The 23,966-nt window shown below is 39.1% G+C and overlaps 1 pseudogene; it reads right to left on the bottom strand.

The window, feature by feature from the left end:
- Positions 1 to 10,448: 10,448 nt before the first annotated feature.
- On the bottom strand, positions 10,449 to 14,418 carry LOC149203959 (putative phospholipid-transporting ATPase 9; annotated as a pseudogene).
- Between the last annotated feature and the right edge of the window lie 9,548 nt (positions 14,419 to 23,966).

The following is a 23,966-nucleotide window of genomic DNA, read 5'->3' as shown; positions in this document are numbered from 1 at the left end:
AATTATATATGACTAATAGATGTGTTTATTTTGGGAGATTTCTCATTTTATAACCCTGACAATGAGAAAGTTCCCGAAATAAAACACATTTATCAACATAATTAAAACAAAATATTAATTAAAAATTTACATAATATTAATATTTTTTTTTATTGTATTGGTATTTGTTAATATTTTAGTGATAATGAATAGATGAATTGTTTAAGTGAAATAGTTTTTATGATAATTAAACATGGTTAGGATCAGATAATTTTTTTAATAGATGTTTGGTTTTATTTATTTTTATTTTGAAATTTTAATTTTAATTTAATTATTAATATAATTATATTAATAAATATGGTTAATATATATACATCAATTTTATTTGCTATTTGATCATTTAGATAGTTTATTATTTGATTATTTATATAATTTGTGTTATTTGATCATTTGTTGTTGGATAATTTGCTATTTGACCATTTATTATTTGGTTGATATAAAGTATATTAACATGGAAATTTGATCATTTATATGGTAATTTTATAATTTTATTAGGCACCTCTACTCACATGATCTCTCTCTTATTGGATATATTTTTGGTGTTAGGCTAGGGGAAGATTTCATCAATCCTAAGCCTTCGTCATTCACCATTACTCCAATGTGTCACTGATTCACCATCATTATATATCTATATCTATATATCTATATATGTATATATATATATATGTATATATATATATATATGTATATATGTATATATATATATATATGGTAAATATGAAAAGGTATATATATATATATGTATATATATATATATATGGTAAAATGAAAAGTAAAGCTAGGTTTAGACGGCAAGTTATTAGCCTCCCCACCCGGGTTCGTCCCACGGACTACATGATGTGTTGTCGTCTATTTACGCAGCTATTGTAAACATTGGACTATTGTAAAAATATTGTTTCTAGGGTTAATATAATGCTTCTTTAAAGGGATTTACCCGATTTACCCCCCCCCCCCCATTTAAAAAAAAAAGAAGAAGAAGAAGAAGAAGCAACTAGGTTTAGAGATGCAATGTAGTTAATATTTGAAATTCCATTGGTTGAAGTAAAGGAGACAAGTAGAATATGTCAACACCTTCCATTTATGAAATAATATAAGATTTAAATTAAAATAAAGATTAATCTGCAAATGCTCAATAGGGGACACCTCTAGTATAATTAGATAAAGAATTGAGAATTAGCTCAATCATACTTATGTCTTTTTTGGCTTTTCAATTAAATTGGAAAAATGTCATCTTCACACTTGTCATAATGGATTTCCATATTTTTGTTTGTGACATTGAACTCTTGTTGTTTTGTTGTTGCTTTCTTATGTTTTTCTTATTAAATATATATGTTTAACTCATTTATTCATTCTTTTTATAATAATTAATAATAATAAATAGTTCAAAATAAAATTATAATTTAGTTAATCTTTATGATTTTTTCTTAATTTTAACAAGGTGAGATATATTATCAAGTAAGTAGCTTAATGTCTACTATGGATTTATGTCTATAAATGTTTAGTAGCCATTTAATTTATATGGCTACGCTAGTTTTACATAGGTGTAAATTTTATGAAGAGATAACTAAATTCTAATATAATATTAAAAATTAACTATATCCAAGTTTATAGATAAGATAAGATAAGCTAATTATATTTATGTCCAACTAATGACCATAAAGTAGGTCAAAGGGATTGTTGAGTACAATGATGTCCATACAAAGCATGAGAACCAAACGGTCTCCTAAAAAAAAGGATACAATGCATGAAGTAAATCAATATCTGGCCCTCGCGGAGAAGATCCAACAACTAATAGGTCTGAGGATCAGACCCATCCGAGGCTGAATGAAGAACACTGAAGAAACTTAACAAAGTTTGTTGGTCTAATTAAGAGCCGGTGGAAAGTGTCGACTATCTACTAAATCGCTGCCTAGGGGAGTTCGCACATTGCTGAGGTCTAGAGGACCTAGTCTGTCTCCTAGGAACGGATCTGAGATGGATCTGCTGTTGAGATCTCGTGTGGTGGGGTGAGGTCCCACGGATCCTCACTGATCTAGAGTTTGGATATGTATTGGTATCAATCAGTCTCTTGGTGCCCCTGTTTGAAGGTAGTACCCTGGAAAATGTTATGATCCTCTATGTGGGGTCGGGTTTGATCGGAGGCTGAAGAATATGCGCTCAGAACCTAAGATCCTCCTACATGTATAGGGCCAAACATCTCTGATCGGGATACCTGAAAAAGTCGGCTAAGGACTAAGAATCTATGAACAAGTAATGGAACCTTCCTCTGATTTCGTAGTAGACAGGGCATCCAAAAATGAAGTGCACCTCGGTCTCCACTTCCTGTAAATGACATACCTGGCAGATTTTGTCTAGTCTATCAACCTAGTGGTTCGTCTCTACCTGAAGTCTATGAGAACCTACTCTGAACTGGCCTAGAGGAATGCGAAGAGCATGCATCCAGTGGTGAAATGTATACTAGGGTCGAACAATGAGCCTGTCTCTCAACTCCAAGAAGTGCTCAATGTAGAAGGCCATCTTTGGGTGCAACCCTCCTAGAGGATTGACCCATGTGACCTAGATGAACTACCTGTAGATGTCCTCCCTGATGATCTTGTTTAGCTCCTATCTAGTAGGTAACAGTTGAGCAGGAGCATCTAAGGAATATCGGAAAGGAGGGAGATGATCCAACTGAATGCTCACTGACCCTAAGAGATCTGAAACCCCTGTAAACCAACATCTGGCCCACCCCGAGGGAGTAGAACGGGCAATAGTCTTAGAGGAGCAATATGCCAAGTAAGGATATCAGTCCCTACTCTTTATCGAGTCTGCAAAGCCCCGAACATGATGCAAGAATGAAACCAATATGAATATGGTCTCAAGCCGAAAGGGTTGAGCTCCAAACTCTGCAAGATGATGTGCTACAGTATTGTTTGTTTGCCCTTATTGATGTGATGAAGAAGAAGAATCTGGACTCTCTCAGCTGAAGCCCAATCTAAATCAAGTAAATACAGTCTCCAAATCTCTAAGCCATATAGAACAGTGGGACAGATCAAGGTGTCCCTGAGGCCCATCTTGGATGAGATGTCCTGGAAGTGATGTTGAAAGCACTGTCTCTCGAGAAGGGATAAGGATCCATATCCTTTTTTGATATGAGGTTGAAGTGTTGGTCGCAATTGAAGCGGGGACCTGAGAACTACACCCCCAAGTAAGTATATGTGTTGGTGATCTCAATCTCCTCCCCTCTAAATAGGAAATGAAGGTTTGAGGTTTTCTTCACCCCATTGAAGATCATAATCTTGGTTTTACCCAAGTTGACCGTCAACTGTCAAAGATAACAAAACAAAGCTAAGGCATCCAACTGCCTCTGTAACCCTTCTGGGGATGAGGAGGACCACGTTGTCAGCAAAGAGTAGAATAGATATCAGAACCTGGTGAAGAAGCCAGCCATCGGTGTCCTGGATATGCTCGTGTAGAAATGCCTCCAACTCACCAATATAGATCCCAAACAAGGTAGGGGACAATGGACAACCATGTTTAACCCCATTTGTGCTTCAAATGAAATCAAACATCCCATGAGTCGCGCAAAGACGACCAAGGACAAACCCATATAGGTGCATAATAGTTTTCAATAGGGTCGCAGAGATGCCAATATCTCTGAGTCTCTGGAGTAAGGCTTCCCTCGGAACAGAGTCAAAAACTTTCTGAAAATCTATGAAGCAATAGTATACTTTCGAAGAGTGGTTTCGTGCCTCCTTAATCATGGTGCAAGGGTGAATATGTGGTCAATGGTCTAATGAGTCGGTTGAAAACATGCCTATCGCTTAGTTCCGAGTTGTCTTTACTCAAGGTCACTAGAGAGATTCCTATGTAGAACAGTAGCATATAACTTTGAGAATGTGTGGCCCTCTATGATCGTTCTGCAGTTATTGGGATTTGAGTTGGACCTTGATTTGTGGATTGGATTGATGATGTGGTGTGACCATGTCGGTGGAAAACCTTCACAGACTACATGGTTGAAGAGATCAACCAAGTAGCTAACCAAAGCACAAAAATTGTGCTTAAAGAAATCTGCTTGGTAGCCTTCCTCATCACTACTTTGCTATTGTTCATCACCCAAATGACCTCTCTAATATCTCTGTTTGAGAATAGGTAACAGGAAGAGTGTGGGGAGGTAACATGAATTTGGGCCTGCCCGGGAATATTATAAAAGTTGGAAGTGTGAGAGAACATGGATGTAGGGTTGAGGTCAGATGGAAGAGGGGAGCTTCGGGGAAGGATGGCATGCCATAATCATTTAGGGAAGTGGGAAAGGAGAGCAAAAAGTTCTCATCTTCCATGAGAGACAAAGATTCATTTTTTTGGCGACAGAGGAGACAACGATAAGAAGCTTTGAGGTCAGAGTAGAAGGGTTGAGAGTGGCTGAAATCATATTGAAGTTCTCGATGTAGAGTCTTGCATTCGTCATCATACCATTTGTTCATGGGTCAAGATCCTACTTCAGGGGAGATGGAGTGGAACGAGTGGAGTGGGGGAAGGATTTGAGTGTTGCTTCCGAAATGGCAGATGAAAGACAAGTGTATTTAGTGGAAGTATAATCAAGCAAGGAGAATTGGGTCTCCAATGGGAGCATCTTGCGTAGGATAGAGGAGAAGATGTCAGTCAAATCGAAAGGTGGTTTAGGTGGGCCCCGAGGGGAAGGATGGGGTGGAAGGGGAGTGTCAAATCGAAGAGAGAAGGAAAGAAGTGCATGATCAGCAAGGGGTATGGAGGAGACCAAGAAATGGTGAATAAAATGGAACAAGTTCTGGCTAGCAAGGACATAATCAAAACACTCATACCCCTGCCATATGGCTCGCATGTGAAAAATCGAGAGTCTGGGAAACAGGGGAGACCATTTAGAATCAACAACTCGTGGGATTCCCCCAACTGCAATAGATGTTTACCAGAAGCCCTATTAAATCTGGATCTATCCCCTAGGTACAAAACACGTCCTCTGATCGATCGTGGAGAGGAATCTGGAAATCTCTAGTACGAGCATTGAAGTCGCCTGGGAGGATGACTTCCCCACTAGTGGAGTATTTGGTGATGTCGGTGTACAATTCTATAAAGGGGTCCCCATTTGAGCCATTATGGATGGCAAATGGTGAAGAGGTTGGGGGGGAAGTAACAAATTACAATGTAGATACTCCTTGGAGGAGAGACTCTGACGCTAATCTGAATCCACATAAATCTGACAAACTCATCTTCAGCTACCAAAGATACCCTGTTCCGTAGTGAGTCACTAGAGTTAAATATACTAAAATATATATTTGTAATTATGATAAGATGAGATATTAAAGATCTAATGAATATTAGCAAGTAGTTAAAATTGTCTTTCCATCTTCCAAAGATAAGATACGAGGTATCTAATGGATATTAATAAGTAGTTGAAAGTGTCTTTCGAGAGTTCGGATATTAGGTATCAAATGGTTAAGTATCTAATGCATATTAGTAAGTTGAAACTATCTTTCAATTTTCAAATGTGATTTTATCTTTTTCATTTCATTGGGAAGTAAGAGAATAAGTTTTTCAAACTTATACATGATAATCTTGTTATTTTTTTACATCTTGATATTGTATAAATAAAGATTAGGCCAATAACTTTCAGAAAAAATAATTTCTCCTTTTTAATAATAATAATAATAACAAAAAAAAAAAAATTAACAAAAATGAGAAGCATTTATATTAAAATCAGTGCCTAGACAAAGTAGTTACACGGGAAATGAGTTACAATATGTTCACCTTCTTGTGAGCCCCTTTGACTAGCTTTGACTAAAGTCACATTTACAAAAAAAACTAAGAAACCAGCCTCCTCCCAATAAGAGCAAGGAGGGCAAAGTTCTAAAACTAAATCTTCTATTTTTTACACCTACTGCTTCATGAGAGAAGGAGTACATTTTAACAAATTGTTGCATAAGAAAATGGAAAGATAGAACATTTTTATAAATCACTAGATGATGGCTCACTACTTGACCTGTGGGAATCAAGACCAGAGTTCTTTCAACAATGATCTTTCTTGCTTCTTGTTACTAGGGGGGAGGGACGTTACTTTTTAAGAACATTTGAAAGGGATGGGGGAGAAGATGACTTCTTCTCAGCCACCTTACCAACTTCTTCATCTTTTAATATAGGAGGTATCTTTGGGGAAAGATTTCCCACCACAAGAGTTTTCCTTGCAGGGTCCTGATCTAGTTCTTTTTCGTCAATCAAATCAGGAGGGGCCTTTGGAATAGGATTGTTTGGTTGACTTGCTTGGACCTCAAGATTCTCACCTTCTTCCTCTGAAGCATTCAGGAATTCAAATATATTTGTGGAAGTGAGTTAATGCTTATATTCAACCTTACTTGTTTATTTCTTTTTGCTTTCATGCTTCTTATGTTTTCTTTTAATGAGAATGAATCCTTACGTAGTTTCTCCTAGCTCTCCATTAATAGGAAGCTTTGTAGAGCTTCTAGAAGCTGGAGGTTTTGGACAATTTTTTCACAAAGTTTTCATACTCATGGCATAAACTACAGTTAAAAGGAACTTGTCCGTAATCAAAAACCTAAATATGAGACTAGCCATCTAGATTTAGTTGAATCTCCTCAGATAGGCCTTTTGAGAAATCCATTTCAACAAAAATTTGGGGACATGAAAATTTGTTCCCTTGTTCCAGATCACAAGAAATAAATTTGCCTAGTTTATCTCCAATTGCCTTAAAAATGCCTTCACCCCAAGAAGAGGGATAAAATGCAATCTAATTCACACAGGTGCAAATGAGATTTCCATCACGGGATTAAATTCTAGAGACCAATGAGTAAGAAACAAACCTCTAGTGCCCATGAAATAGGGACCCAACCTATAGATCTAGTCTCTATCTTCCTGATTTTCAAAGAGAAATGCATAATATCCATTTCCAAAATATAAAATGTTTTGGGTACAACTTCATAACTTGACCACAGACTATTGAACTTTCCCATCAACCCTTTTCCCTTTAAGAGCACCACATTCTTTTTCATTGAGGAGGAAAACCCCAGATCCAAAGAAGGGTTTGATTTTTCCTTCTTCACAAATTTATTTGGGGCACTCATTCTGCCTACATTAATGCACACAACCAACAAAACAATCTTAGAACCTACACAATGGTCGCTAGCAAATAAGCCCACAAGCCAAACCATGAGCATGAGCAATGAACGACGAGGCACTGAAACAAGCTCAAATCTTACAAGCAAAGTGAGGCAACGATGACTTTTCCTCAGCTTCCAAAAACAAGTGTTGAATAGCTTTATGGTTGTCGACCAACTACCAATCAAGCTTTCCCCCTAGGATCAAGAGATGGTTACACAAAATCGACTAACAGGGGGCTTGGTAGAGACGTAAGCAGTTAAGGAAACCCTAGCCATAGAGGAGTGGACCAGAGCTCCATCTCCTAATCGTCCTTCAAACTATTAAAAGAGAAAATTCAATACTTAATTATGAAAACTTATGATTTAAATAACAAAAAAATACATTTTTGCATATTTAATATTTCTTTATGATTTCTAAATGCTTATTTTCATTATTTGTAGGGGGTGGACGGACATGTTAGAGAGGAAGGAGGCGATGGTTCCCTGCCATCACCTCATGCAATTGATGAGGGAGGTGTGGCTACCACCCTCCCCCGAAATGTTTGATGTGGGAGCGCTTACCACACTTAGTTCACCAACGAGCTCGCATGCAAATGTATTAAATGTTGTGAAATAACCTAGTTCAATGGTTCTCTCAAAGCAAATTTGTAGTGGAAAATCATGAGTTTTGGTGGTCGGATCTCCACCCAAGTTATAGAAACATCGTGTTGTTGCCCCTTTTCTCATTGTTTTCGCACATGGAGTTAGGCTCTTCACTTTGGTGTATCTGCCGCCTTTCCTAACAGTGTTATTTTTCCGTTAGGGGAAGGACCAAGCCCTCCTAGTCTAGCCTTCTTTGCCATTGATACGCTTGGGATTTCCTTAGTTTGGTCTCTCACTTGCTCAATGGAAGGTTAGCCCTAGGTTGGGGTTGACAACAAAAGAGAGACACCCCATTTCGTTGCTCAGTCTTTCTTCGCAAGGGACTCTTTCTATTTTCAATATTCTAACTTTTTCTCTATTGGAGGGGATTATCTCCCTTTTTTCCTTCTCGGAATATCGATCATGGTGGCTCTTTGTTTCTTACTTTATGAGGGGGCCTCTTAACATTATTGTAGTCTTTACTTCTCCTACTTGCATGTACACCCTCTTCTTAATTGTGAAGCCCTTCTCTCCTCCCATGAAGTTTGGTCCTCTCGTCTTCTGTTCCCTCCCTCCTGGTTTTGATCCCATCACCCTTTTAATCCCCTCAAAATTGTCACTTCAAGCCCACTTTGTATCTCTTTCTTTGTTGGATTCTTCTCCCCACACTTCTCCCTTAGCCCCTCCAACTTTCTCCTTCATGCCTCATCAGCGAGCACATTTTCACTGTGCCTCAAGTAGTAGAGGAGCTCAAGGGGGTTCCAAAGCTCATACTTGTGCCCAATATTTTTCCTAGTTATACCATCTTAAAACCCCCACTGCCAACCAGATTTAAGAAGAAATCATATTGGAAAAAGAGGTTGTCGTGATTAATAGGGAAGGGCATTCAAACTCAAAAGTTTTTGCTTCTATTTTTGACTAGGTGTCAAATACCAAACGCACTAGAGGAAGGCATAATCAATATTTGTACACTATCAATATGTATTGGCACATCTAAACCTTACAGGGAAAAGTCCTCCTCGAGAGGAATGAAGCCAAATAGCAGATCCTTTTATGGCTAGATGGAATTCAAATGGAGCACAGAGACATGGATAATAGACTTGCCCACATCGAAGTTGTCCTTGCTCTTGGCAAATGACCCATGCCTCTAGACAATCCTATTGTTCCAGCCCTAATCAAGGTGTCAAGTTCCACATGACCTATCACTTGATGTTTCCAGTTTCATTGAGCATCTTTGTGATGTTCTTTATTTCACTATTTCTTTAGTTGATTGTGACTTCTATTTTTTGATATGTATGGAGAAATCTTGGTTGTACTTTAATTACATTTTGAAACTAGATGTAATTTCCCTCTTGGGAAGATTACCTTTGGGATGCAGTGTTGGGTTAGGGTTTTCAAAAACACATGAAAGAATCGCATTTCATAACAGTATTACAGTGTTTATCATTGTATGAAACAATGATGCCTTATAATGAATGCACAAGTAGTATAGTTAATAACTTAATCAACTATTGATTCCATGAGCACCCATTATAAAGTAGGATCAATTCATTAGTTAAATAATATACTCACAACAATCAACAATATCACAACAAGAATATCAAATCAAACACGATTTCTAGGCTTACAAATTGTATTTGTCTCTTTATTGCTACAAAATCACACCAATAGGCTTCATTGCTACTTTGAACCCTTATTAATCCTTTCTTCCTCTTGATCGTAACTCATTAGACCATTCGTTGCCTCAAAAAATGGCTTCTTGGTCCTCCACTCCCTTAGGGAATTAGGCCTCAGCCTTCCATTGCCACAAGAATATATTTTTCAGCCTTTAGGTCACTCATTGTCTCAGGAAATGGCTTCTTGGCCCTCCATTATCTCAAAAGGTTAGGCCTTAACCTTCCACTACCACAAGAGAATAATTTACTAGTATTTAAGTCACTTGTTGCCTCAAACAAGTGGCCTCTTGGCCCTCTGTAGCCTTAGAAAGCTAGTTCGCTACCTCAGGAGGACTAATTACAATCCTCACTACAACAAAGACTAAGATTTTAGTCCTCACTTTACTTGGAAAGGTGATTTACTACCTCAAAAGGATTGATTCTAGCCTCATTTCCTTAGAAACCAATATTTCAACCCTTGCTTGCCTCAAAAAAGATGGTTCACTACCTCAGAAAGATAATCCTCTAGCTAGAATTCAGTTTTATAGCAAGAAAGATAGAAGGATTGGCTAAGGTGGAATATTTCACCACTGAAACCAATGAAAGAAAAGGGTCTTAAAACTCGCCAAGGCCTCAACCCAAAATCAAGAGAAATAACATTCCATGATGATCATAATGGCTCTCCTTCATTCCTTTTATAGATTCTATTTGGGGATTTTCCCTCTTAAATTCAACTTTGAGTGACTAGCAAGTTTCCCTCCATTTACCCCAAATTTAACTTTTATTATTAATGTTACCTAAGTAACATTAAATAATAATTTCCCCCTATTTGAAAGATTATAGCCTACAGGGTTAAATAGGCTACTATGTCCCTGCTTGGGCAATTAATTTTAAGAGGACATTACAGTCCTCCCTTCCCGCCATTGTTTGTCCTCGAGCAATTGCAGATTTGGGTGTTGCAAGATTTTTCCCCTTCCCATGTGAAATCATTGATGGCTATTATTGTCTAGACAATGCAAGTATACATGGTTGTTCCGAAGATTTCCATACATAAAACTTGACCACCATGTTGAAATGCTTGATGCTTAAGATGCATGTAGAGAAAAAGAAAATAATTGTAGAACTACAAATCCTATTAAACATACCGCCAAAAACTTGAGCCCAACATAAGAGGATATTTTGTAGTCCTTCTTGATATAGAAGTGGAAATTTTAAGTATAAGCGTGCAGATATATCTTGCTCAGAAACTCCCAATAAAATAATTGGAAGTGAAGTAAAAAAGACATTGAAAAGTGATTTGGGCTCTTTTCTTCAATGATGTTTTTAGAATTGCATGAAAGAGCATGTAAAAACCATACATGCAAACACTTAAAGAAGAAGCAACATAAAAGGAGACCATAAAGACAATGCACCCAATGTTGGATAATGGAGTTCATCTGATGTGGACTACGCCTCTGGGCCTGCTTCAATAGTGGGGATGCCTCTTCATCCATCTCAACAAAAATGAAAATGAGTACATGGAAAAATACATCATTATACCTCCAATCCTGTAAGTGACCTGAAAATCGGCAACTCAAATCTCAAATATGACTGCACTAGTGAAATCCTTGTGAAATTATGAGTAAAATGAGCATAAACTTGACTATATTTTTCCATGGTCAATTATGGATCCTCAGAGAATCTTTTAGGTCATACAACAAATTCATTGGGAATATTCTAGGAAATATGCCATGTGAATATTTCCCTTGGAACCACAAACTCGAGGTTTTGTGCAACTTGGTTTTGTGGCCATGTCATGGTTCGATCCCCTGGTTCTGGTGCTCCTCTACTCACGGTTATGTCTCTAGTCAAATGAGAAGGAGCGAGTTAAATACATTTAGGTGGTGGACTTACCAAAGTTTTGCCTTGTGTTCTATTGGAAAATGGCCCAGTTGTTGTGTGGTTGGCCCGATATCAAATCTTGCTGCCATTATATATAGTTTTGTTTAAAAAATGGTTTAAATTGTTTAATAATCCATTGAACCATATCTCTCTCTCTCTCTCTCTCTCTATATATATATATATATATATATATATATATATATATATATATATATATATATATATATATATATATATATATATATATATATTATAGCATCGTCCGTGATATATATTATATTTTAAAATATCCAAAAATTGTGAACTAATCACCATGCTACCAAATGTCCATTGATGGCCTAACTAGCCGTTAGTTGGGTGCCATCAGGCTTCAGTTGATTGGATGCCCCATTGGGCCACAAATCGTTGCTAAGTTTAGCACTGCCTCCGAAGTTTAATTGTTACCCAACTGTGGCGGTTCACTACTTTTAACTAAAGGTTAGCCAACTTTAGCCCCAAAACCGCCAAATTTCGTGGCCCGCCAACTTGGCATTGGTCTAAATTTAGTTGGAGTACTAGTTTGCCATTTGACCACATCTTGGTTGAGCTTTCACGTATGAAGTTGGATTGAGGTGTCATTTGCATCATTGAATTCCTTATGTCTTAAACTTGTCTTGGTTCGCAAAGTTTTTAAGACTCTGATTTTTGAGCTATTAAGGATTTTCCGGATCAAAAAGTGACTTGTACTAGTCATTATATGCTACATGTCCTGAAGCCGTTAGTTGGCCATCAGGCTAGTTGATTGGCCACGCTATGCACCACATCGTTGCTAAGTTTAGCACTGCCTCCGCCAAGTTTAATTGTTACACCAACTGTGGCGGTTCACTACTTTTAACTAAAGGTTAGCCAACTTTAGCCCCAAAACCGCCAAATTTCGTTGGCCGCCAACTTTGGCATTGGTCTAAATTTAGTTGGAGTATAACTAGTTTGTCCTTTTTTCCAAGTTTGACCACATCTTTGGTTGAGCATAACTTTCACGTATGAAGTTGGATTGAGGTGTCATTTGCATCATTGAATTCCTTATGATGAGATCTTAGACTTGGTCTTGGTTTCGCAAAGTTTTTAAGACTCTGATTTTTGAGCTATTAAGGATTTTCCTGGATCAAAAAGTGACTTGTACTAGTCATTATATGCTACATGTCTAGAAAATGAAGCATATTATTCAAAATGAAACAAGGTAGAGCCAAGGGTAATGTTCTTGTAGAAAAAGTAACATGCATAGTTGTTGATTAGGTGCTCAGTATTTAGCTCAAAAATCAAAGTTCTCATAATGGCTCGAAACCCGAACGACCACGTTCGTCTTGGCGAAACGATCCCATCACAACTCGTTTCACTGAAAACCAAGTTCGTATGAGGAAGATATTGAGTTTTGTTCGCTTTTCCAAATAGAAGAAATTAAAAAAAAAATGTGTACAGTCACTACATAGTCAGCAGTCCGTACTGTTGACGTGGCAGGTGACTGTGCAAAGTCAAGGTTGGTCAACGCTCAATTAGAGTTCGACAAGTGTCAGATTGTGGTTGATTATTAGGTTGGTGATGTGGCACATTTCTATTGGTTAAGGGAGGACCAATGAGGAGGGGACAAGTGGCAAGCCAAGCCACATGTCCCTCCCCAAAGGTTGGCTCGGTGCACAGTCTACCAAAAGTTTATGGCAGGTTGGGGGGTCGAACCCGGGACCTGCCCCCAAAAAACTCCTTGTCTTACCATTATACCCGCACAATGTTTCTTAACTGTATAAGGTTGCCGATTGTATTTGTTGTATTAACCGTATGGAGCTGGGGGTTAGGAGGGCCATCCCACAGGCCAACCCTCCCATGTGAACACCCTGGCGGTAACAACTAACAGTTATCCAAATAGGCGGCCAACATTAACCGTGACATAAACCATTAAGTTACCACGATATGTGACACCCCATACATCTAACAGTTACATGTATTCAAACGGCCAGTAGACATAACCGTTCACGGTTATCGCATTATGTGACCACTACCCACATCCAGAGGCTGACAGTTAGCTAACCACGCGGTATTTGCGTGCTAATCCACAATTAACCTCCAACTAATCGCGCTTATCTTTAATTAATCCTCCAGTTAACTACAGATTAAGTTGGCGACATGTTTAGCGGATTCGATAAATTCGGAGATTCCACCAATTTTAGCGGAGCTAACTAGAGTTCCTCCAGTTTTGGAGGAGGTTTTCTAGGAGAAAATAATTTTGGTCATAACTGGAGCAAAATTCGACCAAATGGAGCTCAGGAAAAGGTGTTCCTAGCTAATTTGGACATTCTAAACACATTGAAGCAAGTTTCAGGAGCAGTAGAGCATTGTAAACAACATTTTTTTCCATATTGAGCTAATATAGAGGCCCAAGCCATGGAAGTTGGACCAAGGAGATGTAGCCCAGGAGGGGTGAACTCCTTCATCAAAACACTGTGTTAAGTGTTCATGTTGATGGTTTGCTGTACTTTTCATTGTTGTTGTTCAACACTTGTTTTTCATGTTATTTTGCTCATGAATGTCACATTAAACTTGATCAAATTTACATGTTTACATTCACAAACAACCTAAGGAAACCTATGCACAGGAAACAATGGACAAACATTTGTTTACAAATTTGAAAGTGAAATTAGCACAACAAAACTAACATTCAATAACAGATCAGTTGTTATTTGTCGATAACACCAATGGCCATGTACAAGAAGCAACTGTTCAAGGAAACAAAATTGAGCTATGACAAAATCACTTTCCATAATAGCCTACATGCCTTCAACACCACTGATACCAACTCCAATATTTGCCTCCTAAAGAATGCCTACGTCATTGGCCCCATCACTAATTACTATTGTGGTTTTCTCGATGCCTTCCTTAACGAGTCGTGTAACAAGCGCTTTATGTTTTGATGAGACTCAACAACAAATAATTGATGCACAACCAATAGTCACACTCAAACACTTCTCTTTAATTTATTTCTTTGATGCATATGGCAATGAATTCCAATCAGTAATTAGAGAAAACAAATCATCATTCCTCTTCCTAAAATCACTTGCATTTTCCATCGTTAATTTGTTTTCATACTCTTTCCATGGAGAACTTGGAAATGACTTCCTTAGCTGCTTGTGCCTCTATTAAATTTATCTCAGGTGTATCCAATGTGATTAGTATTTGCTTCATTCCTTGTCTTAGAAACTGCGTGTAAACCTAATATTGATGGCACTTTCCAATTTATCTCTAGTCAAAACCCATATCTTAATACCAGCTTGTGTTTGCTTATCAATGTACTAGGGAACCCCCTTTTTGCAGTTTGTCCTCAACTGTAGTTGCGTTAACAAGAATTAATTCCCTTTCAATTTTTTCTGTGACAACATCCACTTTTGCATCTCGGTCTGCACTTACAGTATTTATACCCTCCATAAATTTGTCATTCTAAACTTTGTACTCCTCTACATCAAGCTCACAGTATGCAATTGCCAAGGTTCTTAACCCGACATCAACATATTTACTTATATGAGTTCTTGTGGCTTCCTCAAACTTTCTTCATTGTTTCTTTTAAAATATTTCAAAAAAATCATTATATACAACCTTTCAAAATAGAGAACTAATCCTCCTATTCCTAACTATCACATACATTCTTTTTCCAACACTATTAAACTCCAATACATTTAATAATTTGTACTCACTCTCTACCTAGCCAAAGGTCGGACCTCGTTCATGTGGCATAACATTGTCTATGTGCATTTGAAAATTAAAAGCCAAGCTCCCTTGTAGCTACAACAAAAGTTGCTTCATCTAGTGACTCAACTTCACAACTAATTTTACGAGTCTCTTCATCTTCTACGGGGATTTCAATTTGGAAAATGGCCAAAATATGCAAAATAAATAAATAATAATAATAATAATAATAATAATATAAATATGTGTATGTGTGTGTGTGTGTGTGTGAGTGAATAAGATTTGCATGAAGCTCTTGTTGCCAATGTCCATTCATGAGGCGTTTTTATCTAAAATTGAAACCTTTAATGCAAAGTTTCATCTCCATTCTAGTACTAACTTGATCATTAATATCATTATCTTCAAAGGACAAGTTTTGTAGCTCTACAACATCTTTTCCTAGCCTTTCTATAATACCCCTGTCAAGAGGTCTCACTAGGGGAATCTTTCCAAAAACCTAGTCATGCTTATTCAACCATAACTTAATATTTGAATGATACTGTTGGATGTTACATGATGACTTCTGACTCATAATTAGATATTTTGTTGCACAATCTATATCTCCATGTTGAATATAGCCTCCATTCACTTATTTGATATAGTTTGAAGACCCCCATTGGACATACCCCTCAACACTATCTTTTTGTCATTTGAGGCCCTGCATTCCATCTCCATTACTTGTAGTTCATCGAGAACTTCCCCAACAAGTATAACCATTGTACTCCCAATACAACATTGGTGTCTGTAAGATCTATTACACAAAAGTCATTAAAAAATGTGTAATTTCCTAGTGTCACATTCAAGTGTGGAATCCTATGTGTGCATGTCATGATGCACCCATCAACCACTATAACATTAAAACCCTCAAAATATTGTGAGGGAAGACCTCTTTTTTCTACATTGAGGAAGTTGTAAGTTTCTTCACCATTGACCAAAGTTGTGACTCATTGTCCTTGTATGACCCCCCTTATCTTGAAGGTGTAGTATCTAGGGACTCCAGAAAGAGTGGCGATAGTACCACCCTTAATTCCCATACAAGGTCTCTCATCCCCTTTGGCTTCCTCATGGGACTACTCCCCCTTTGAACTGCTAGGCTCATTGCTTGGTGCTTGCAGTGTAGATTTTCATCATTGTTGTCTAACATCACCTCAATATAGTGGACTTTTCCCTTAGCCAAGAATATGTGACTTGGTTCCCAGGGTTCGTTGCAACTAAACCGAAGTATCTTCCTTCTCAAAGCTCTCTGGGTCTCATCATCCAACCTTTCCTTTTCAACCCACTCGCTCTGAAATGGCTTCTTATCTATGTTCTTTTGGGTGATGAGTGGTTTTAATGAAAATTTAGCTTTAGGTACTGCATCTTTCATGTATCATGTCCTAGTGATGGCATCTTGTAAGGTGGTGGGTTTGAAGGCCTTGACCCAACCATGCAGTGGTTCGACTAAACCTTTTATGAAGAGCATGACCAGACTCTGTTCAAATATGTATGTCACCATAACAGTTATTGAAAATCTAAAAAGTAGGAATTTAGTGTTCTAGTCTACTTGATTTGTGCTATATCCCTGAAGCGTATCTCTGGATCCTTCTGTCAAATTGGTCTATCAATCTTTGTGTGAAGTACATGTAAGAAGTAATGTTGGAATGTCACAGGGTGATTAATCCACGGCACCACCATTCATGAGATTCTCCTTCCAAATGCAAGGTGGTGAATTTGTTGGCATATGCTTCTAACATTGGGTTAAGTTGGAAGTAAATCTCTAACATTTGTACCCAAGACCTTGTGGAGTATTTGGGTGACCCATCAACGAAGGGGATGGAAAAATCCTAACCTTCTGCACTATTGTGTGACCTTGTTATTAATCTAGGTGGATATTGGTGGCCAACTCCTATTCCACCTAGACCTTTAGTTAGTTTCATCAGTTTCCTTAATTATAGCACAATTTACTACTTTTAGTAGTTTTTCAGGTCCTGAACTTCCGCAGTTGTTTTGACCCCCCTAATCGACGTTTTTGTGAGTCTGTAGTAGGCCAATAGCCATAGGCAAGGATCTACCACAAATGTTGTAGTACTTGGATAGATCTTTCTAGTGAGGTATCGTACGTGCCAAACAGAGATTATATGACCAAGTTATGACCCCGAGAAGTTGGTTGCCCAACTAACCCTAACGAGGCCCACAGACTCTTGGCATTCCATCTCCTAGGTTTAGGATTTTGGTTGTTTAAGGTTTCCCCTTGGTGTTCAATAACAAAAAGGCCCTTGAACCTCATTTTAATACAATTCAGAGGCATGTAGTTGCCACATCTTTTCTCAAAGATAAGCTACCATAGCCCAAGATAGTTTATTTCCATTCTGCTTATAAGCATCTTTCAGTTCTTTGATATTAATGAAATGAAGATTTATTTTTGCTACATCTCTATGTTTTTGTTTATATCTATATTCGGTTGCATTCCTACATAAGTCTGGATCAACGATATTAGAGCAGTCTACTCTTTCTCTGTTTTTCTCTGCATCTCCCCAATGAGGTTAGCGTATAAGGAGTTAAGGCTCAAATTAGTTGAACCTTTGCAATACTAGCCTCGCGCACCCCGACGGCCTCCCCTGGCGTAAGGAAAGAAAGATGAGGGAGCAGGAGATCCTTTCAAAATATTGCTCGAGGAGCCCTCGAGCGATCGAGGAACGTGATGATGGATATTTTTGCCCAGATCCTTCGACGACTTCCCATAGGCAATGCATCTTCATCCAGTAGCACTATGGAGGTGCCACTCCATTTAAGGCACAAGTCAACTTTGACATCCCAATATTTGAAGGCCAGATAGATATAGATGTTGTAGATAAATGGTTAAATCTATTGGAAGGATATTTTTTCGGTTCATGACTTTTCCAATCGGGAAACAATTACTTCTTCACTCCTCAAAGTCGCCCCCCACATCAACGACTAGTGGGAAACCTACTGTGAGAAGAAGGATGAGGGGGAACCCTGACTGTTTTCAGCCGAACCACTTGGAATTATTTCTAAGATGCCATCAAGGAGCAGTATTACCCTATCAGGAGCTATGAAGATAAATACATAAAGTGGACCATGTTGCGGCAGGGAAGGGACTAAGACGTGCCAGAGTTCACAAATAATTTTCATACCCTTCGCACGAAGTTGGGTATCAAGGATTCTGAGTGGCATCTAGTACTCAAGTACCGCGACTATTTACACAAGTACATCAAGGATGAGATGGATTTCCTGCACATCTCCTCGATTGGCGTCGCCTCTCGATACGTTGTCAAGATCGAGCAGAAATTTAAACAAAAGAAGTGATACTTTGGATCTATGAATCCAAAGCAAGGGAAAGGTGTCCCCAAACTGAAGAACAAAGGACAGAGCCAAGGTAGGGTGACCCAAGACAATCTGCCGAAGCCGCAAGCAAAGAATAACACCATGGAGACAAAGAAGGACGGGAAAATGGTGTGAGTTCCATAAGAGCCCCACTCACAACACGAGTGATTGTCGAGCCAAGCAGTCACTGGTGGCCGAGCTGAAGGCTTCAAAATCATATGCATGTTCTGACTTTGAGTCAAACTCGACAAAAGGAGTGAAAAAGGGAAGCATATTATTGATGTGAAGCTCAGTGCCATTGTTGCCACCACCAAGATCTAGAAGATTGAGCCTGAAGGTCCAGAGGAGAGGGAGCGTCTCTTCCACTCGCAAATGTGGGTGAAGGGTTCTCCGCTGCAGTTCATTGTCGATAGTAGAAGCCAAAAGAACCTCATTTCAGCAAAGGCCGTGAAGAAGTTGGGCCTACCGACTACACCACACCTTCAACCGTACACCATCGAGTGACTTCACCAAGGATGAGATCTCTGTGTCAACCAACAATGTCACCTTCCCTACAACATCAAGCCCTTCACATATGAGGTACTGTATGATTTTTCTCATCTTGAAGTTTGTGATGTATTATTAGGCCAAACATACTTGTGGAAGCATCATGTTGCGTATGAGTCCATGCCTCACACTGTTATTATTTATTTGGGCCATGAGTTATATAGGATACCAGAGGTAGCATCGCATACTACCATCTCTTTGATCTCTATGAAGCAATGCATTAAAATCATTTCCTGGACCGGGAAATTTGTCTTCCTTATGATTTGCCCTCAGGGCAAAAAGAAGACTGTGGCCACATCCACTTCCTCCAGATAGGGTTCCTCCTCACGACAACAACAAATGGACAAGGTTGTGGAGGAGTACAGGCACATCTTATCTTCACCCATAGGGGTGTAGAAATTTTGAATAATGTAACACTTATTCACAGAGATTATCCTGATTATACACTATTTGCAGAATGCATGCATAATACGTAACCTCCTCTACGTTGATCATCAATTTGCAAAGTTAAAGAAACAATTGCATGCGCACATTGAAACATCAATCACACATATCAACACAGTATGTACTGGGGAAAGCATACAGCTGAAAACCCCCAACTATCTGTATATTATAATGATAGAGAACATGTAACAATACATAGTACAATACTCCTCACAAGTACTCAGTACTATCTCCACCTGCTATACACAAACTAGCTCAGATCTGAATCAAGTCACAGGTTCAAATCTCCTCCGCTGTTTGCCTGCCTCTACTGCGCAATCCAATGTGAGAATAGATCAGATCCAAACTCATTTTCCCTGGGCTTATACTGCGCAATCCTCATTGGCAATCTCCATCATTGATTGTGCAAATCTCATGCACAACTATAGTTACAACTAATAGTAGTCTGCACCTCTAACACCTGTCTCCACTGAATTGTCCATGCAGTGAGTTAACTGATGTATTATTTAGTTGATTTATGAGTTAATAATTAGTGAATTAATTAATAATTAATTCACATCACTCATCACTAGTGTATTTGGCAGTTAGACTAAATACAACTAGTTCAACTAAGTCAAACTGAACACAACTCCATCAACTCCTCAATCAACTCCACCAAACTCAATCGCTTGAGTTCTAACTGAAGTCCATCATGCAATAGCTCAACTGACCCATAAGAAAAGTGTATTTCCTTCTGGAAGTTGCATGTGCCACATCCATAGCTCGAACTGAAGTGCTCCAAGAGGATAAGATAATGTTTATAGTCCAAATACTATTAAGAGCTAATAATATTCGACTGTTCTATATTTAGACTGGCAGTCTAAAAATAGACTCCGCCCATATGTCTAAAAATAGAATTCCATCTATTTTTACCAACATGACCAATCATCCACAAATAGTATCCTGCAACTCATAGACCATGATCCATATGTCTAAAAATAGACTTTGCGCCAAAAATAACCTGCGGGCCCACTTAGTGAAGGCGACTTCTTTTCACTAAGCTCCATCATCTCGTTGCATTTTCAACACTCCCCCTCAACAAGATATGGATTATCTGCAACCCCTTTCCCGCAACTCTGGAATGTTCTGTATGCAACACATTTGCCCGATCCACTTGCTCCAACAACACTTGGAACAAAAACACTCCCAACTGACCACTCTGTTGGGCTAGGAACATACTCTGATGCTGAAGCTCTACCTGCTGCTGACAAGTGCTCCCTCTCTGACATCTGCACTACTGCAACATCTCCATGCATCTCGCATCATTGCACACCTCTCTATGCCACCTAGCACTGTGCAAAACACTTGTGCCTCTCGCATTGTTGCAGCCTGCTAGCTATGCGTTGTCTTGGGATTCCCCACACTGTCGCTCAATCTGCCACTCCATCCGCATCTGTCTCTACCCAATCAGTCAGTTCCTGCTACTCCACATCGGGGCTCCCGTAGCAAGGTCTCATCCAAGAGGTTGGGTACCCCAAGGATCCTGCCCCTCCTCCTTGGGACGATCACTCTATATCGCCCCACCTCCTTCTTGGAGGTATGGCTGCATGTGATCCCTCAGCCCACCTGGCTCGAAGTTTCCCCCTTACTGGAGGTCTCTGCATGAGTAGATGTCTCTACTCGATCTCCTCTCAGCTTCCCTTGTTGTGCCTGCTCCACAACCTCCTGAAGCTGCTACACCAATCGTGGCTCCTCCATAATCGTCTGAGACTTCTTCTGGCTCTGCATGTTAAGAGGTATTATACGCTCCCTCTCAACCACCAAGTCTCCATCAGTTGCCTCGCTGCTCAAGACTTTGCATGCATCTTGAACCTCAAGAGCATACAGGTTCTTGACCCGTGAACCAATCTGCTTCACCTGTCTAGTGATGATGTGTCCAAGGAAAACCTTTCCCTTACTGAAGACTACATCATAACCTCTGTCTTCCAGCATCGCGATCGACACCAAGTTTCTCTTCAGTCCTGGTACATACTTGACATCGGTCAAGGTAAGGTGAGCTCCATGCTCCCTCTCAAAAATTACCGTGCCTACACCTGAGACACTATACTTCTCATCATTACCCATTGCTATGAGTATCTGGAGATCTTTCTCCTCCAAAGTACTGAACAAACTCTTGTCACCGGTCACGTGGAAAGAAGCTCCACTATCAAGAAACCAACCACTTCCCACCATGGATGAAACCATGAATGCAAAGAGTGTGAAATCAAACTCAAACTGTGAAGCAAGTGCCTCACCTTCAGATCCTTCCCCGGATCCCTTCTTTGATTTCCTCTGTGGACAATTTGCAGCATAATGGCCCACCTCATGACAACGAAAGCATCACACTTTCGATTTGTCAACCTTCTTCCCATCATTGGAATAACTGGATTCGGAAAGAGAAACCTTCTCCTTCCCCTTCTTTGCTTTGGTAGCCAAAGCGCAATTTTCTTCATCAGATGCCTTTGATGAACATCCATCCCTGGTATTCCACCTGATCTCCTCTTGCACAAGATCCAACCAAAGTCTCTCCCATCCTGGCAATTTCTCCCAACCATTGACAGAGTCCTGATAGGAATGCCAACTCTTCAGAAGACCAAGGAGAGCCAAGCTCACCAAGTCCTCATCATCGACAGTCACCCCCACACTTCCCAACTCATCCTTGCATTGGGTGAACTTCGTGAGATACTTGGGCATACTGTCTCCATTCTCACACTTAACGTTTCTGAGTTTATCCTTCAGTGCCAACTTCCTCTGGTCACTCTTGCTTTGGAATAAATCTGTCAATGCTTTCCACATCAAGTATGGAGAAGCCTTTCCATGCAAGCTGGATACATTGATCCTTCACGCCCTCCAACAAAATCCTTCGACACTTTGTTGTCTTCTTTTGCCAAGCCTCAACGTGAGCAGCATCAGTAAGCTTTGGGACCTCAGCCTCTATGAAATCCTTCAACCCATTGTCATCTAACACCGCCTCCATCCTGTCTTTCCATGCAATATAATTCGAGCTGCCTTCAAGAGCATACTCCAATCGCAAACCGTTGAAAGACATTTCAACTTTGACACCAAGAAAACACTGCTGCAAATTCGAATTCCACCAGCTCAAAACTCAACCGCTTCTGATCTAAAATTCGTGAGAACAAAGTATTTCTCGTACAGAGATTGACTGTATGGGCTTTTACCGGATATCTCACCTTCCAAAAGAAGGATGAATCCAAAGGCTACCTGGCCTGATTACAGACTCTGCATGAAGAAATAAAATGTAATCACTTTCTGAATAATAGATCTGATGATCAACTTCGCTCTGATACCATGTAGAAATTTTGAATAATGTAACACTTATTCACAGAGATTATCCTGATTATACACTATTTGCGGAATGCATGCATAATACATAACCTCCTCTACGTTGATCATCAATTTGCAGAGTTAAAGAAACAATTGCATGCGCACATTGAAACATCAATCACACATATCAACACAGTATGTGCTGGGGAAAGCATACAGCTGAAAACCCCCAACTATCTGTATATTATAATGATAGAGAACATGTAACAATACATAGTACAATACTCCTCACAAGTACTCAGTACTATCTCCACCTGCTACACACAAACTAGCTCAGATCTGAATCAAGTCACAGGTTTAAATCTCCTCCGATGTTCGCCTGCCTCTACTGCGCAATCCAATGTGAGAATAGATCAGATCCAAACTCATTTTCCCTGGGCTTATACTGCACAATCCTCATTGGAAATCTCCATCATTGGTTGTGCAAATCTCATGCACAACTATAGTTACAACTGATAATAGTCTCCACCTCTAACACCTGTCTCCACTGAACTGTCCATGTAGTGAGTTAACTGATGTATTCTTTAGTTGATTTATGAGTTAATAATTAGTGAATTAATTAATAATTAATTCACATCACTCATCACTAGTGTATTTGGCAGTTAGACTAAATACAACTAGTTCAACTAAGTCAAACTGAACACAACTCCATCAACTCCTCAATCAACTCCACCAAACTCAATCACTTGAGTTCTAACTGAGGTCCATCATGCAATAGCTCAAATGACCCATAAGAAAAGTGTATTTCCTTCTGGCAGTTGCATGTGCCACATCCGTAGCTCGAACTGAAGTGCTCCAAGAGGATAAGATAATGTTTATAGTCCAAATATTATTAAGAACTAATAATATTCAACTGTTCTATATTTAGACTGGCAGTCTAAAAATAGACTCCGCCCATATGTCTAAAAATAGAAGTCCATCTATTTTTACCAACATGACCAATTATCCAAAAATAGCATCCTGCAACTCATAGACCATGATCCATATGTCTAAAAATGACATAGTCTAAAAATAGACTTTGCGTCAAAAATAGCCTGCGGGCCCACTTAGTGAAGGCGACTTCTTTTCACTAATCTCCATCATCTTGTTGCATTTTCAACAAGGGGTATCCATGCACTTTCAGGTAAATCACTCCATCAATTTGACCCCAGGCACACCGCTACCCAACGAACCGATATATCGACACTTTGTTATGGAGAATGATGAAATGAAGAGGTAG

The sequence above is a fragment of the Pinus tabuliformis genome, chromosome 2_1, assembly GCF_031772625.1.
Source record: "Pinus tabuliformis cultivar Carrire ecotype Pingquan chromosome 2_1, CPIR1, whole genome shotgun sequence".
NCBI lineage: Eukaryota > Viridiplantae > Streptophyta > Pinopsida > Pinales > Pinaceae > Pinus > Pinus tabuliformis.
Note: the sequence above shows the minus strand (reverse complement) of the source record. Positions and strands in the feature narration are given on the sequence as shown.